This window comes from Martes martes (assembly GCF_963455335.1).
Source record: "Martes martes genome assembly, chromosome: 3".
Taxonomy (NCBI): Eukaryota; Metazoa; Chordata; class Mammalia; order Carnivora; family Mustelidae; genus Martes; species Martes martes.
Genome location: NC_137890.1, coordinates 168,301,933 through 168,315,510, shown reverse-complemented (window position 1 = coordinate 168,315,510; position 13,578 = coordinate 168,301,933).

The following is a 13,578-nucleotide window of genomic DNA, read 5'->3' as shown; positions in this document are numbered from 1 at the left end:
TCAACAGCAATGACAACAACAACAAAGACAGATAATAGTAAGTGTCAGCAATGATATGGAAAAACCGGTGGGACCCTTGTGCACCATTGGTGGAAAAGTAAAATGGTGCAGCTGCCATGGAAAACAGCACCTCGAAAGATGAACCAGAATTACTGTATGGTCGAGCACTTCCATGTCTAAGTGTACACTGAGAGCAGTGAACTGAGAGCAGAGACTCAAACAGATGTTTGTACACTAATGCTCATGACAGCATCATTCACAGTTGCCAAAAAGTGACAATCACGCAATGTCAATCAGTGGATAATGGACAAATAAATGTGGGGTATACATGCAATGGAATACGGTTCAGTCTTAAAAATGAATGAGTCTCTGGGATATGCTACAACAGGGATGAACCCTGAAAACATGATATGAAGTGGAAGAAGCCGGGCAAAAATAGTGTATGATTCCACTTTTTAGAAGTACCTACAATAGTCAAGTTCATAGAGACAAGAAGTCCAACAGTGGTTACCAGGGCCAGGCAGAGGAGAAAATAGGAAGTAGTTGTTTAATGGGTACACAGTTCAGTTGGGGGTGATCAAAAGTTTCTGGAGACGGATAGTGGTGATAGTGGTAGGACAGTGGGAATGTGTTTAATCCCACTACACAGTACACTTAAAACTGGTAAAAAAAAAAAAAAAAAAGGTCAATTTTATGTTGTGTGTATCTTACTGGAAAGAAAAAAACAACAACAACTAGTTCCCAAATGACAAATTTCAGCAACTGAACCAATTGTGGAACCATCTACCTGTAACTTCTTGTTCGAGTAGATAATTAAATGTCTTTTTTTCTTTGTATAAGCCACTTAGAGTTGTGTATTTCATTACTTGTGATCAAAAGCATCTGAACTGCTACAGAGAAGTCAGGCAAAGGTGGGCAAAAGTCCTGAATGTAGATTTATTTACAATAATGAAATCCCTTCGCTGCTTATTGGGTGCACAGAGACAAGGATTGAACTCGAGAGAGAACCCAGTCTTTCTACCTCCTTCACCCCCAGCCCAAACCTGTGGCCACTGGACATGTGTCATGGAAGGAGATGTGTCCCAGGATCACGAAGTATTTCTTGTGTCTTTGGGTGAAACCAGAGTCAGTGTGTTTTACCAAATCAGCAGGATTGGGGAGCAGGAGGCCAGACAGTTCTGCTAAGCTCAACCAGCCACCCCTACTTTGAGTCTCCACTCTCTTCTCTCTCCCACTCAAAACAGACTCTCTCTCTCTCACACACACACACACACACACACACACACACACACACACGCTGACATGCAGGACCGTCAAAAGCACACCTTGCAGAATAGGGACACAGTATCCAGGCAAAACCAAGGATCTGCCTTGGTTGGGCAGTGTTTCCTGAAGATCTGCCATCCCAGGGCTCTGGGACATGGCAGAGCCTTACCCTGGCAGAGCTCCCACTCACAGGCCTCATCCCTGCGGAGGCTTTGGCAGGGGGGGTTTGGGCTCCGAGCAGCCCCCTAAGGAAGTAGGACAGCAAGGGGAGTCCGATGGCACAGTCCCCAAACTTCACCAGGTTCCGATCCCCTTCCTGTTAACAATTCTCCAACCACTAAATCGAACAGACAGCAGCTGTGGCTCTGACCAAAGGCCGCTCCAGGGAGGCAGGACAAAACCTCTGAGCTGGGGTGCTCAAGGGACAGGTAACTACCAGTCCTGACTCATGAACGTGCAAACAGGATTAATCCAGCCCCGATAATCCCTTGTCTCGAGCTCATTGTTTGCCAGGCACTGTGCTAAGCTCAGGTTCAAGCTTGACTGAGCTGCTCTGGCCAAGCCTTCCAAACAGCTTCTGATTCAGCAGGCCGACGTGTGTTAACTGGAGGGAACACCCCAGTTGCCAGAGGGACTGGGGGTGTTCTGACCTGGCAGGGCTGATGGGCCAGATGGCTCCCTGAGATCACTGTCAGTGGGAGGAGGCCAGACCAAGTTTCGCTCTGGTTCTGGGACTCTGCTCTTTGCTCCTCTAACAAGGGCTAGAGGAAGCATGTTTCTCCGAGGGAAATAAGGGGATAAAATAAGCCTAGGAGCTGCACTTGTGTAAACTGTTACTATCTCTCTCTCTCTCTTCCTCCCTCCCTCCCTTCTTCTCCCACATAAAGACAGTTTTGGCACAAAAAACCTACCAACCAAGACGTCACTGGGAGGAGGCAAATCCAAGGTCTGTCTTCAAGTTGTTGATTCCCTTCTTCCCCTCCGATGTTTCCAGGCCGAAGTCCCACTGTCAGGGCCCAGCTCTGTTCTGCCTAGATCTGCCTGCTCAGTCTGAGCCTGCCCCTCTGGCTTCTAAGATACATCCCCCTACTTACATGAACACCCCCTGTCTTGTCTCCCCGTTTCCCCAGTTTATGACATCTTCCTCGACGCAGTCCCTCCCCATTGCAGGAATAGGCTCCCTCTGCTCACGAAATCGGGTTAGCCTCCAGTGTCTCCTGGGTGACATGAAGACGTACCCCCGAGGAGGGGCATGTCACATTGACATTCATCCCGTGTTGACCGATGTGGAAAATGGCCACCCTGCCCTGGCAGAGCCAGAGGAGACCTAGAGCACACACCCCGGGGCCAACCCTTGCAATATGCAAGTGGGGAAACTGAGGCCCAAGCAAGCAGCTCAATCAAGATCTCATGGCTGGCTAAGAGTAGAGCTGGAATAAAAATGCCTAGTGCGGTTCATATTTCCAGATATTTAGCTTTTCTAGTGGTGACCCCTCAGGCACCTTACAAATAGAGGGAAAAATACATAAATGAACTTCCCAGAGTGTTCCACTCATATGGGTAGGGCTGGTCCACTTCTTCAGCGCCTATACTCATCTGATAGAGTCAAGGGGCAACTGAGGCTTGGGGCCCAGGTTGGGAGCAGGCTCAGATGGGGTTACCCTATTCTGAGCTGGTAGGTAAGATGGTTAAAGAGACCGTCGGATGGGGCTCCTGGGTGGCTCAGTCAGTTGAGCGTCCGACTCCGGATTTCAGCTCAAGTCATGCTCTTGGGGACGTGGCATCGAGCCCCACAACAGGCTCCACACTCTACCTCTCGTTTCTACCCACCCCTCCTCACCACCACTCACACACTCACACATGTGTGCACTCTCTCTCTAAAAGAAAAGAGACAGCTGGGGCCCAACACAAAATTCAGAGACAGGTAAAACAAGCCTCTGTTGAGGACACGCGCTCTATCACGCAGGGCTCCATTGGAAAGCAGGACCACTCGGGGGAGAGAGTCGCTATCAGGATTTGACCGCACACAATTGTGGGAATTGGCAAAATGGTCTAGGTTGGGCTGTTATCTTTGCTTCTGGTGCTGGGACCTGAAAGTGGCAGGACAGAGAGAGCCAAGAAGGAAAGATCCCATGAAGCAGACAACAGGGAGGGCGAGCTGGGACCTGCAAGGACCGACAGAAACCTGCGCCAGTCTCTTGTGGACTACAAGTTCAACATGCAGACGGCCTGCGGGAGATGCTGATGCCTGCATCATGAAGGTCAGAAGACACGTGGCTCAGGCTAAGGACCGCAGAGACCAGCATCTGGTGCTTGGCACTGACCTTCCAGAGCATAAAGAAAGCCTCTGCTCCCCTTTCCACCTTCCAGAACTCACACAACAGTCTCTTCTGGCCAATGCTAACAGGAAACTAGGTGAGAAAGGGAGGGAATTTGATGAAACATGATTCCAGCTTAAGTGAATTGACTCATTGCAAATCTTTCATGCAAACTTTAGGTGCAGACTCTAAAGAGAAAGAATGATCACCACCAGTGTTTGGATAATGTTCACGTAGGCTTTCAATCTACCAGGGAGGAATGCTTTGGGGCTTTTGATAGTACCGGGATTATTCTTTCTTCACCTGGATTTTGGATACCTGGGATTCATTGTATTATTATTCTTACAGCTGTAGTCATTAGTTTTCTACAACCTGTGGTATGTGTCCTATTCACCAAAAAAATGCTTTTGATTATTAAAATAAAGGGAAAAAATATGAAGAAAGTTATCAGAAGAACAAAGGGACAACTCTGGTCATTTGGAGGGGCCACAGCAGGGAGCCCAGTGGAAACTACTACATCCTATAGTTTTGGGGTCAGAATCCACCATATAATTATTAGACCCTATTACCACCCAAACTTGTAGCAGAGTAAATAGATACAACCATGAAAGAAGGCAATTTGATCAGATCTATTCTAGTGCACATACCTTCTGATTCAGGAAGTATCCTTCTAGAAATCTACCCTATAGAAATACCCACATAGTGAGACAAACGTCAATACAAAATATTTATCACAGCCTCATTTCTAAAATTCAAAGCTTAGAAACAACCTGAATGTCCAACAACAGAGAAAGGGTCCAATAAACTGTGAAGGCGCATCCAGGCCACGGAATACATTGGACGCTGTGGTTTAAACACAAGGCAAAAACGTGGTGCTAAGTGGAAAAAACCAGAACAGAAGATCACATATTGTATGATTCCACTGACATAAAATGTCTTAAAAAAGGCAAATCTACGGAGACAGAGAGCTGGGGTGTGGTAGGGTTGGGGAAGGGAGCCGGGAATGATTGCAGACGGGCACCAGACCTCTTTTAGGGGTAATGGAAATATTCTACATCTGGATTGTGTTAATAGTTGTACAACTCCGTGAAACTGCTAAAAAGTCACGGTACGGTGTGCTTAAAGCAGGTGAATTTTATAGTAGGTAAATTGTAGTCAATAAAGCTGTTTAAAAAAATCCTTATGGAGGGCACATATTGCATGGATCACTGGGTATGGTACATAAACAATGAATTCTGGTACACTGAAAGGAAATTGTAAAATTTTTAAAAATCCTTAAAAAAATAATGAGGTAGTGATACGACAGGACACGGAAAGGTCTTGAAGAAATAATGCTGGATGAAAAAGAAAAGTAGAACAGTGGGTGTAGTAAATGGCTTATCCATGTGTATAGAAACACATTATATGTATGTTTATAAATGTTCAGAAAAACATCTGGGAGAAGATACACAAAGTTGCTGAAAGGAGTTATAGTTAAAGAGAACTGGATGGTGGGCTGATATGCACAATTAATGCCTACAGTTTTGCATTGTTTCAGTGAATTTGACTGGGGCAGGATTTTCTAAAAAATGCAGGAATCGAGGCCTTGACTGTCCGTGCAGGGGGCATGCCAGGCAGCCCTTACAGACAAAGGTCTCCTTACAGACAAAGGGGCTAGGCTTTGTGGATTTGTTTCTAGGCTTTTATTCTTTCTCGGTGAACAGTCTTTTTTTTTTTTTAAACTTCATTTCTGGTAAAGTTGCTTTTGCAAAACATCATGTTAGTCTCAAATGAGTTAAGCACCGAGGGGCCAGACAAGAACTAGAGGGCACTAAAGGCCGTGAAACCGTGTTTCTAAAAATATGCCATGTTTAGAATGGACCTCTTGCTTCAAAGGTAGCTTTACAGACAACCCCTGAATGGGTCGGAACCCTGGCAGAACCAGATGGCTGACCGGAGCTGAGCCAGGATGGAGCGTTTCATCAAACTCGTGAGAGTTTAATAAAGAATGGAAAGAATTTGGGGAAAGGAGTGACCAGTGGTGCAGTAACCCAAGGTCAGAAAGAGCTGGGAGCTGTTGCTGCCACTAGGCCTGAGAGGTGAGGCAAGGGAGCCATTCTGGGAGCCCAGGGAGGAAGCTGTATGATAAGGGCTCCCTGCCAGGATCCAATCCCAGCAACTAGCAGGGACAGAGCTGGGGGAATAAATGCCCTTCTTGAAGCTTCTGCCCATCCATCTCCTGCAAGGACTCCGAATCCAGAGGACAGGGGAATCCATTGAGGTAGTCAGTATTGCTCAGGTTCCCAGGGTATAGAGCAGGATAAGAAAGGTGGAGAGTGGACCTAGAGCACAGTTGGAAGGTATCCAGCTCACCATCCCAGCTTAAGGCGAACGTAAGGGTGAGGGTCCCGTTGCTGCTGAATCAGAGTACCTGAGCGCGGGTCCTGGGAATCTGGAGTCCCTGAGGAATCCGATCAAGACTCGAGTTTAAAACCCACTCACCCAGAAGAAATGCAGCCCCCTTCTGACCATTCCACCTGCCCAAAGTGGAACAGCCGTGGGGATGGGGAGGGGACGTGGGGAGGAGCGGAGATCCGGTCCCAACTCAAGGCCCCTCCCCCAACAGCTTCAGAGACATTCACAAGTCACCTTCCCGGAGAAGACAGACACACAACTGATTTCTCAACAGAGCCTTGCAAAGTCTGATGTCAGACATGTTCCCCTGACCAAAAGCATCAGGGTCAGCTTCCTATCAAAGCTGGCTCTGTGCCAAACCAACTCAGAGATGGGGTCAAACTCTTGAGTTCCATGAGGTGACCTGTCCCATGTTCTCAAATCCACTATGGTAACAAGAGCAGCTGGCATTTCTAGAGGAGTTTCTTGAATGGCCAGCACTATGCTAAGGGATTGACCACACTAGACTGCACAGCTGCCTATGGCATTTTGGACAATTCTGCTGCCCTGTAAGCGTATACTTGAGTTTAACTCAATGGCCAAAACGCAGAGCATGACTCCCAGAGAGCTTCTGAAAGGCTGAGTCTCAATGTCATAATAGCTCCCAGGGACCAGGGTCAGGGTTGCACAAAAACCCCGCGTTTATGGGAAGACCCTGCTAACTCAGCTTAGGACATATACATATAAGTATGTTATCCACACCATACTCTATGCAAATAGCACCCCATAGGCCAAGCAGTGTCCAATCGGCCCATCTGCGAGTGGGGGTCCTGAACTGCCCTATCTAGATCTAGACTGTCTGGGTGGAAGGGAGCTCAACATAACCCCTTCTAGACCAAATTCTCCTTTTGACAGGTGAGTGACTCAAGACACAGAGCAGGTGGATACTCGCCAAAGGTTTTGAACTACAAGTGACAGAAGCAGTGCTGGACTCTGGTCTCCAGGTCCCTCATCCTTTGCCCTCTTCACTCTTATCAGGAAGCCTCCTGCCAAGTTGCTGGGGAACCTAATTTCCATAGGACTGACAGCACGATCCATGAGAACATGCTCCTGACCTTTTTCTTCTAGTACGTATAGGTAAAGATCCAAGGGGGAGGAAAACCCAAAACTAAAGACTTAGAAGGCAATCCTAAACTTACTTCTTCATTTATTCGCATCCGTTGTGAGAAGCAGGTAAACATTTGGAGCTGGTTTAGATGGTAGATTTAACTATTTCTGGATCTGGCCCCAGGGCCTATCACCTGTAAGTAAGTAGGTTTAGCTTAGGTGGTAAGCCCAAGGACCACATCCCTACATGTACATCCAACTCTAGTTCAACTCCTGTGCCTCAGTTTCCTCCTCTGTAAAATGGACTAGTTACAGAACCAGCCTCATAAGGTAGTGTTAGGGATTAGATTAGTTAGTGAACACATATAAATCATGAAGCTCAGCAAATGAGCAAAGGGAAAAAACAAGAGATAGAGGGAGACAAACCAAGGAACAGATTCTTAATTCCAGAGAACAAACTGATGGCTGCTAACAGAGGGGAGGGGCATGGGGTGGATGAGTGAAACAGGTGACAGGGGTTAAGGAGTGCACCCATCATGATGAGCAGCAGGTGGTGAATGGAATTGCAGAATCACTATATCGTACACCAGAAACTAATACAACACTGTATGTTAACTAACCAGAATTGAAATTTTAAAAATTTTTAAAAAGCACTTAGTTTAGTAATGGAATGTGGTAAGTGCTCAATAGATGTTAGCTATTAAGTTTTCTTTAAATATTTAAGTTTGCTTCAACTTCACAGATGTAGTAATTTGGGCTAAACTTTATGCACAGCCACACTGATACGAAGTTCAAATGAGCTCCCAGCTATGGTGTCAGTATAAAATGAACACAGTGACCATCAACTTGCTTGTCGTATAAAAATGGTGACATTTTGAAAATGTCTTGCAACCCAAGGTCCTCTGCTTTTAGCCATTCATTTTCTTGTATCTGCTAATAAGTGAGATTAGGCAGTTTTTATCTAAGCAGTCAGAACCCCGTTAACTTACAGAAGACTAGCCCTAAATCACACACTCTCCCGGGGGCTGACACCCACGGGGCTCTGATGAACAGTGGAGACCACACTGCTGTTGCAAGAAGCCAGTGTGGTGGGTTCCCTTTCTCCATCATATGCCTGAATCCTGCCCAAAAAAATACTTACATGTGGTAGAGGGAGACTAATCAGCTGTTCTGTTCATTCATTTAAAAGTTGATCCATCCCCGTTTTAGACCTCACTCTTCCCGGGACTCTAAAGAAAAAGAGGTAACCAGGCTCAGTGTCTACCTCCAAGACCTTATGGTCTAATGGAGAAACGCAAGAAACCAATTAACACAACACAAACTCAATAAGCATTCAGGTCAAGATGTGCAATTGTTTCATGGGAACACATGGAGGGACTCATAACTCAATGTAGGGAGGCTTTCAAAACTGTCTAGCTTATGAGCTAACTTTTAAGCGATGAATAAATTTAACAGTTGGAGATGAAGGGGAAAAAATCTCAGTGATGAGAGTTTAGAGATTCCTTTGAGGGTAGCATCCTAGCGTCCCTTCTCCCAGCTATGTGTGTTCTACCAGAAGCTGCCTCCATGGCCAAAGCTGGGCCAACCAGAGTTGCTTTTCTGGAAATGGAAGTCTGGGATATTACCTAGGATTTTCAACTGATTTGAGGTGATGTAAACTCGTACGGTAGCTGTGGTCAGAAAGAAGCAGAGAAAGCTGATGTGCCTGGAAAGAGGAGTGAAACAGACCTGCTAAAAGAAGTAGAGATGAAAAATCAGTAATCCCCAAAGAGAGAAGAGAGCCCAGAAAAGAGCTACCTTTCTGTTCTGTGTTCCGGTCCCTCTTGGAATCTCCTGACCCTTGGGGTCCATCAGATGACCCTGGATCCTTCCACTAAACTCTTTTTAGGCTTCAGTCTCTTTAAAGCAGACTTCTATTACTTACAAGCAAAGAAATCTGGACTAAGACAGACATCATGATGTATTAGGGGAAATTTAAGGAAAACAGTCTGGCCAAAGCAAATGTCATAACAGATGTGGGATAAGATAAATAAGACCAAGCCAGCAGGCAAAGCCAAACCTCAGGGGGCCTTGAATGCTATGGCATAATGTTGGAGCTTTATCCCACAGGCAACAGGAGATCTGGAAAAGCTTTCAGCAGATGAATATGCAAAAGGATCGTTCCCTGAGTGGTGTGTGAATGGACCACGAGGGCTAGAGATTCAGGCAGGAGTCCAGTCAGGAGGCTATAGCAGAAATGGTGAGAGTCTGAGCAAAGTAATGACAACGGGAGTGGAGTTTGAGAGTTCTTTAGGAGCAAGACAACAGGGCTTAGCTAGCCATTGGGGATAGGGATGGGGCAGCGAGAAAGAAGGAGTGGATCAAAGAGATTTCTTCCACCCATAGCTTGGACAAACAACTTGAAGAAAGCAGGTTTTGGGGAGAAGATATTGGCTTTCATTTTGGATTTATGGTGACATCCAAGTAGATGTGCATTGGAAAATTTAGCTCAGGAAGCCCAGGAGAAATGGCTAGCTTAGAGACACATTTTTGAAGATCATTTTCACAGAGGTGGCAGATCATTAAAGCCACAGGGGTAGATAACATCACCCAGAGGAAGTTGGTAATAGAGAAAAGGCAGGAAAAGGGGGGACAATGGAATCTGGAAGAACACCAGAGTTTAAGAGTCTGGGAGAGGAAGAGGAGCCCTCCAAAGAGACTGAAAAGAAGACAAAGATACAAGAGGAAAGCAGGAGCCTAGGGAAAATAAACTTTTAAGAAGGAGGAAGTGAGGCATGTGGAGAAATAGCTCTCCTATGCTACTGGTAGGACTGAAAATCTGACCACCATTTTCTTCTTGAGCTTTCTTTGCCTACAACCTGTATATGGACACCCAATAAGCAAGCTGTGATCTGGCACATCAAGGAAACTCACTGGGACCCTCCTCCCATCTGTCCCTTTGAGGATCCTTGGTTTTTTTGTCAAGCTGGCATTCATCCCTCTGCCAATTCCAGCCTGGCCAAAAGAAGAGGGCCAACTTCCCTGAATGAGTGTGTTGCTTGAGCTAACAAAATCTCCCAGTGTTTTTCATTTTCTCGTCCAGCCCCATCTCCCTAACACTTAGGTGAGAATCCATGGGCCAGAGTCCATAGTCTTAACCACAGTGCCCACTTCCTTTGTTCCCAGTTCTCACTCATTACCCTTTGCAGGCCCATGGACTTTAGTCTTGTCCCTTAAAATGAGTTCATTTCCTAAAAGACCTTTGACCTCTCATTCCTTTCAGATGGGCCCAGACTTACATGAACCCCCAGAGTGGCCCAGTTCAGGTTCCAACTGAGACTCTGCTAAATGTCCCTTATCTCCCTTCATAGACTTGAAGTGTCCCTTGAGCCATGAGACTCAGATCCCAGCTGTAAAGTGAAGCAGAGAAATAGGACCATAGCTGGCAGGGATGTGGAGGGATTTCAAGGGAGGGTTATTATAAGAAAGGAGCTTGTGTGCTAATGGGAATGATTCGGAAGAAGAAAAAAAATGGTTGTTGTAGAAACATGAAGCTGGACCACTGATCCTCTTTCCAAGTTCCGTCCTTTCATCTCAAAGCTGCCCAATGCCTACAAAAGTGGTTTATCCCAACTTTCCTATTAGTCCCTTGCCCCTGCGACATCATGCAGGAAGTACTGCCATGAAAGTTAGAAGGTCTGGGTATATTTGCCAGTTCTTCTGCTGAGTCATCCTCCCAAGACTCTCTACTATGGTAACACTGTCTGCCATATGTCAAGGCCCTGGTCTGTTCCAAGAGTCTGGCATATATAACCTTGAAGCTTGATAAGCATCTAATGTTACCATCCCTTCAAGGAGACAGAGAAGTTAAGTTCAGAGAAGTTAAGTTACTTGCTCAAGATCGTAGAAGTCATGATAGACGAAGACCCAGCCGGACTCAGATCCCCGGCATGGCTCTCGCTCTACTGCAGTGCTTCTCTACCTACCATGAGCTGTTGAGAGCTCAGACTCTGAAAGACTTATTCCTTGATTTAATCTCCAGTTTTGCCACAACTGCTGTTGTGTTGCCTTGAGCAAGGTATTTAATCTCCTTGGCTCTTATTTCCCTCATCTGAAAAATGGGCATAATAGTAATTCCTACCATAAAGTCTCAGCGAGCATTAAATGAAATCATGAATGTAAGAAGTGTCTTTCACGGTGTCTGTCACAGATTAGGTTTTCAATTAGCAGACACATCTGTTAGTGACAGATTAAGCTGACATGTCAGATGGCGGTGTGCAAGCTTCTCATGACCTTGAGAAGTCAATCTCTGAGCTTCATGGCTCAGAAAGGGAGAGTCTTCTGTGTGAGGGAATGATTCCAATCATTCTTGTTCTAGGCTTAGTGACTGAAAGAAAACTATTTCCCTCACCCAGGGGTGTTTGTCCTTTTTCCAGAGAGCCTGCCTGCCCCAGATAATGAATTGCCGACAGATGAGAAAAGAAGGTATTGGAAGGGAAGGAGGAAGAAAGGAGGAAGGAGGGGAGAGCAGGAGAAAGAAGGGAGGACTCTGTGGAACCCCTCAGGTTAGGCCTGGTCAGCAGCTTCCTGGAAAGCACAAAGAAGTGGCCTTCTGTGATATACCTAATCACTAATGATCGTGATCTGAGCAAAGATTAAAAAAAACTTATCAAGTCATAGAACTCTACATCTGCACAAATACGGATGCATTTGTATATCTCAGTAGACTCTTAGATTTAGATCACCTCCTGGAACTGGAAGGGAGTTTACCTAATCAGACCTCATTTCAATAAAGAGGAAACTGAGTTTCAGAAAGTTTTAGTGAATATTCAAAGTCACACAGCTGCTAAGTCTTTCTTTTCTTTTCTTTCTCTTTTATTTAATTAGAAACATCCCCCCCATGTCTTCAGATTGAACTTGTGGTACGTTAGGACATCCAGATAGACCTCTTTGCTCTGGCCACCATGACACTATAGGAAATTTCATGAGCCCTTCACACATTCTCCTTCCATTCATAAGTTTCCTTTGTCCCCTCAGTTTCATGTGTACTGTGCATGTCCTCACCTCAAGGATCAAACACAAAGCTGGGCACATAGTAAGCATTTGTTACGTAGTTAACTGGTTATTGGATTCTTACTCATTAATGTATGTTTTCTAAAACCCGTTGGCCAATGTGCACAGGGGATAGCACATGCTAAGTATCATCAGGGTCCCAGCCAAGAGGAGTGTGCAGGACACTGACCAAGTGGGGAACGCAGCACCACATGCTTGTTCTCCCTCCACCCCTCCACCCTCCACACTTTCAGAGCTGGACCACAGCCAGCTATTTCAGGAAGACAGCCTTGTTTACAACATGGGAAACAAGAGAGGTACGGATGTGGCCTCATCTTTCTGTTGGGCAATACAACTTCTTCCCATGTCGGAAGTGACTGGATTTCATCAGAAGCACCTTCCTACTTACCTTCTCTATCTTATTTCTCCCACCCACGTCCCCAGTCTGAACCTGGCTAAAAGAAGAGGGTGATAATTCTGGGATAATGTGATATCGTTCACCTCCAACACACGCATACACATTCACACTGTGAGTTAACTAGAAATCTGATCAGTGTGTTTTCCAGGTTTACATTTAAGATGTTTTGGCTATGGTGAGTGCTGTGAAGTGTGTAAGACTGACAATTCACAGACCCGTACCCCTGGGGCTAATAATAGATTATTTGTTAATAAAAAATAAAAAAAAATTTTTAAAGAAAACTTAATGAAAAAAAGATATATTGGGAGAAAGTTTTAGCAATGCTTATCTTTATGGAAAGGAAGTAAAGAATAGGAAGGGAAACTTTGTTTTTATTTTATGTGTTATTTGAATTTTTACTGATACCCTGTCATCATGATGGTGGACTGAGGGGCATGAAAAACAGCATTCACACACACACACACACACACACACACACACACACACACATTCTACATAGAAATATGGTAATTTACAAGTATTTTTAAGTTTTTAAATAAATGCCTGAGATCAAAAGCAAAAGGTGAGAGAGAGAGAGAGAGAGAGAGAGATCTAAGGGCCAGATGGGAAAGGAACTTAGAAATGTTTGGACTTCTCAGGAACCAGTTAAATTCAGAGGAACCCAGAAGGATGCTAGAACTGATTATGCACCTCAAGGATGGGAATGGTAAAGCAACAGGTCTACAGACCCCACACACAGCAGGGAACTGGAATAGGTTTCCCAGCAAAAGGCTAAGAACCAGGAAAAGAGTTGGCCCACCCTTGTCTAGAGATAGAACACCAGGTAGTTCTGAGTCCTGACTCAAAGGTGAGCTGCTTGCCCTAGGCCATAGGGGAAAGGGAGCCACCTGGGGGACAGTCCCAAATCCCAAGCCTGAGTAGCAAATGGTGAGGACACAAATCTGCCCTTTGAAATGGTATGGAAACCCAAGACCAAGAAACAACAACAATAACAAAAAGTGCTCTGAACTACGAGACCCAATAGAGCTCCAGCAAGGAGAGCCATGACACTGCCCCTGTGTAGAC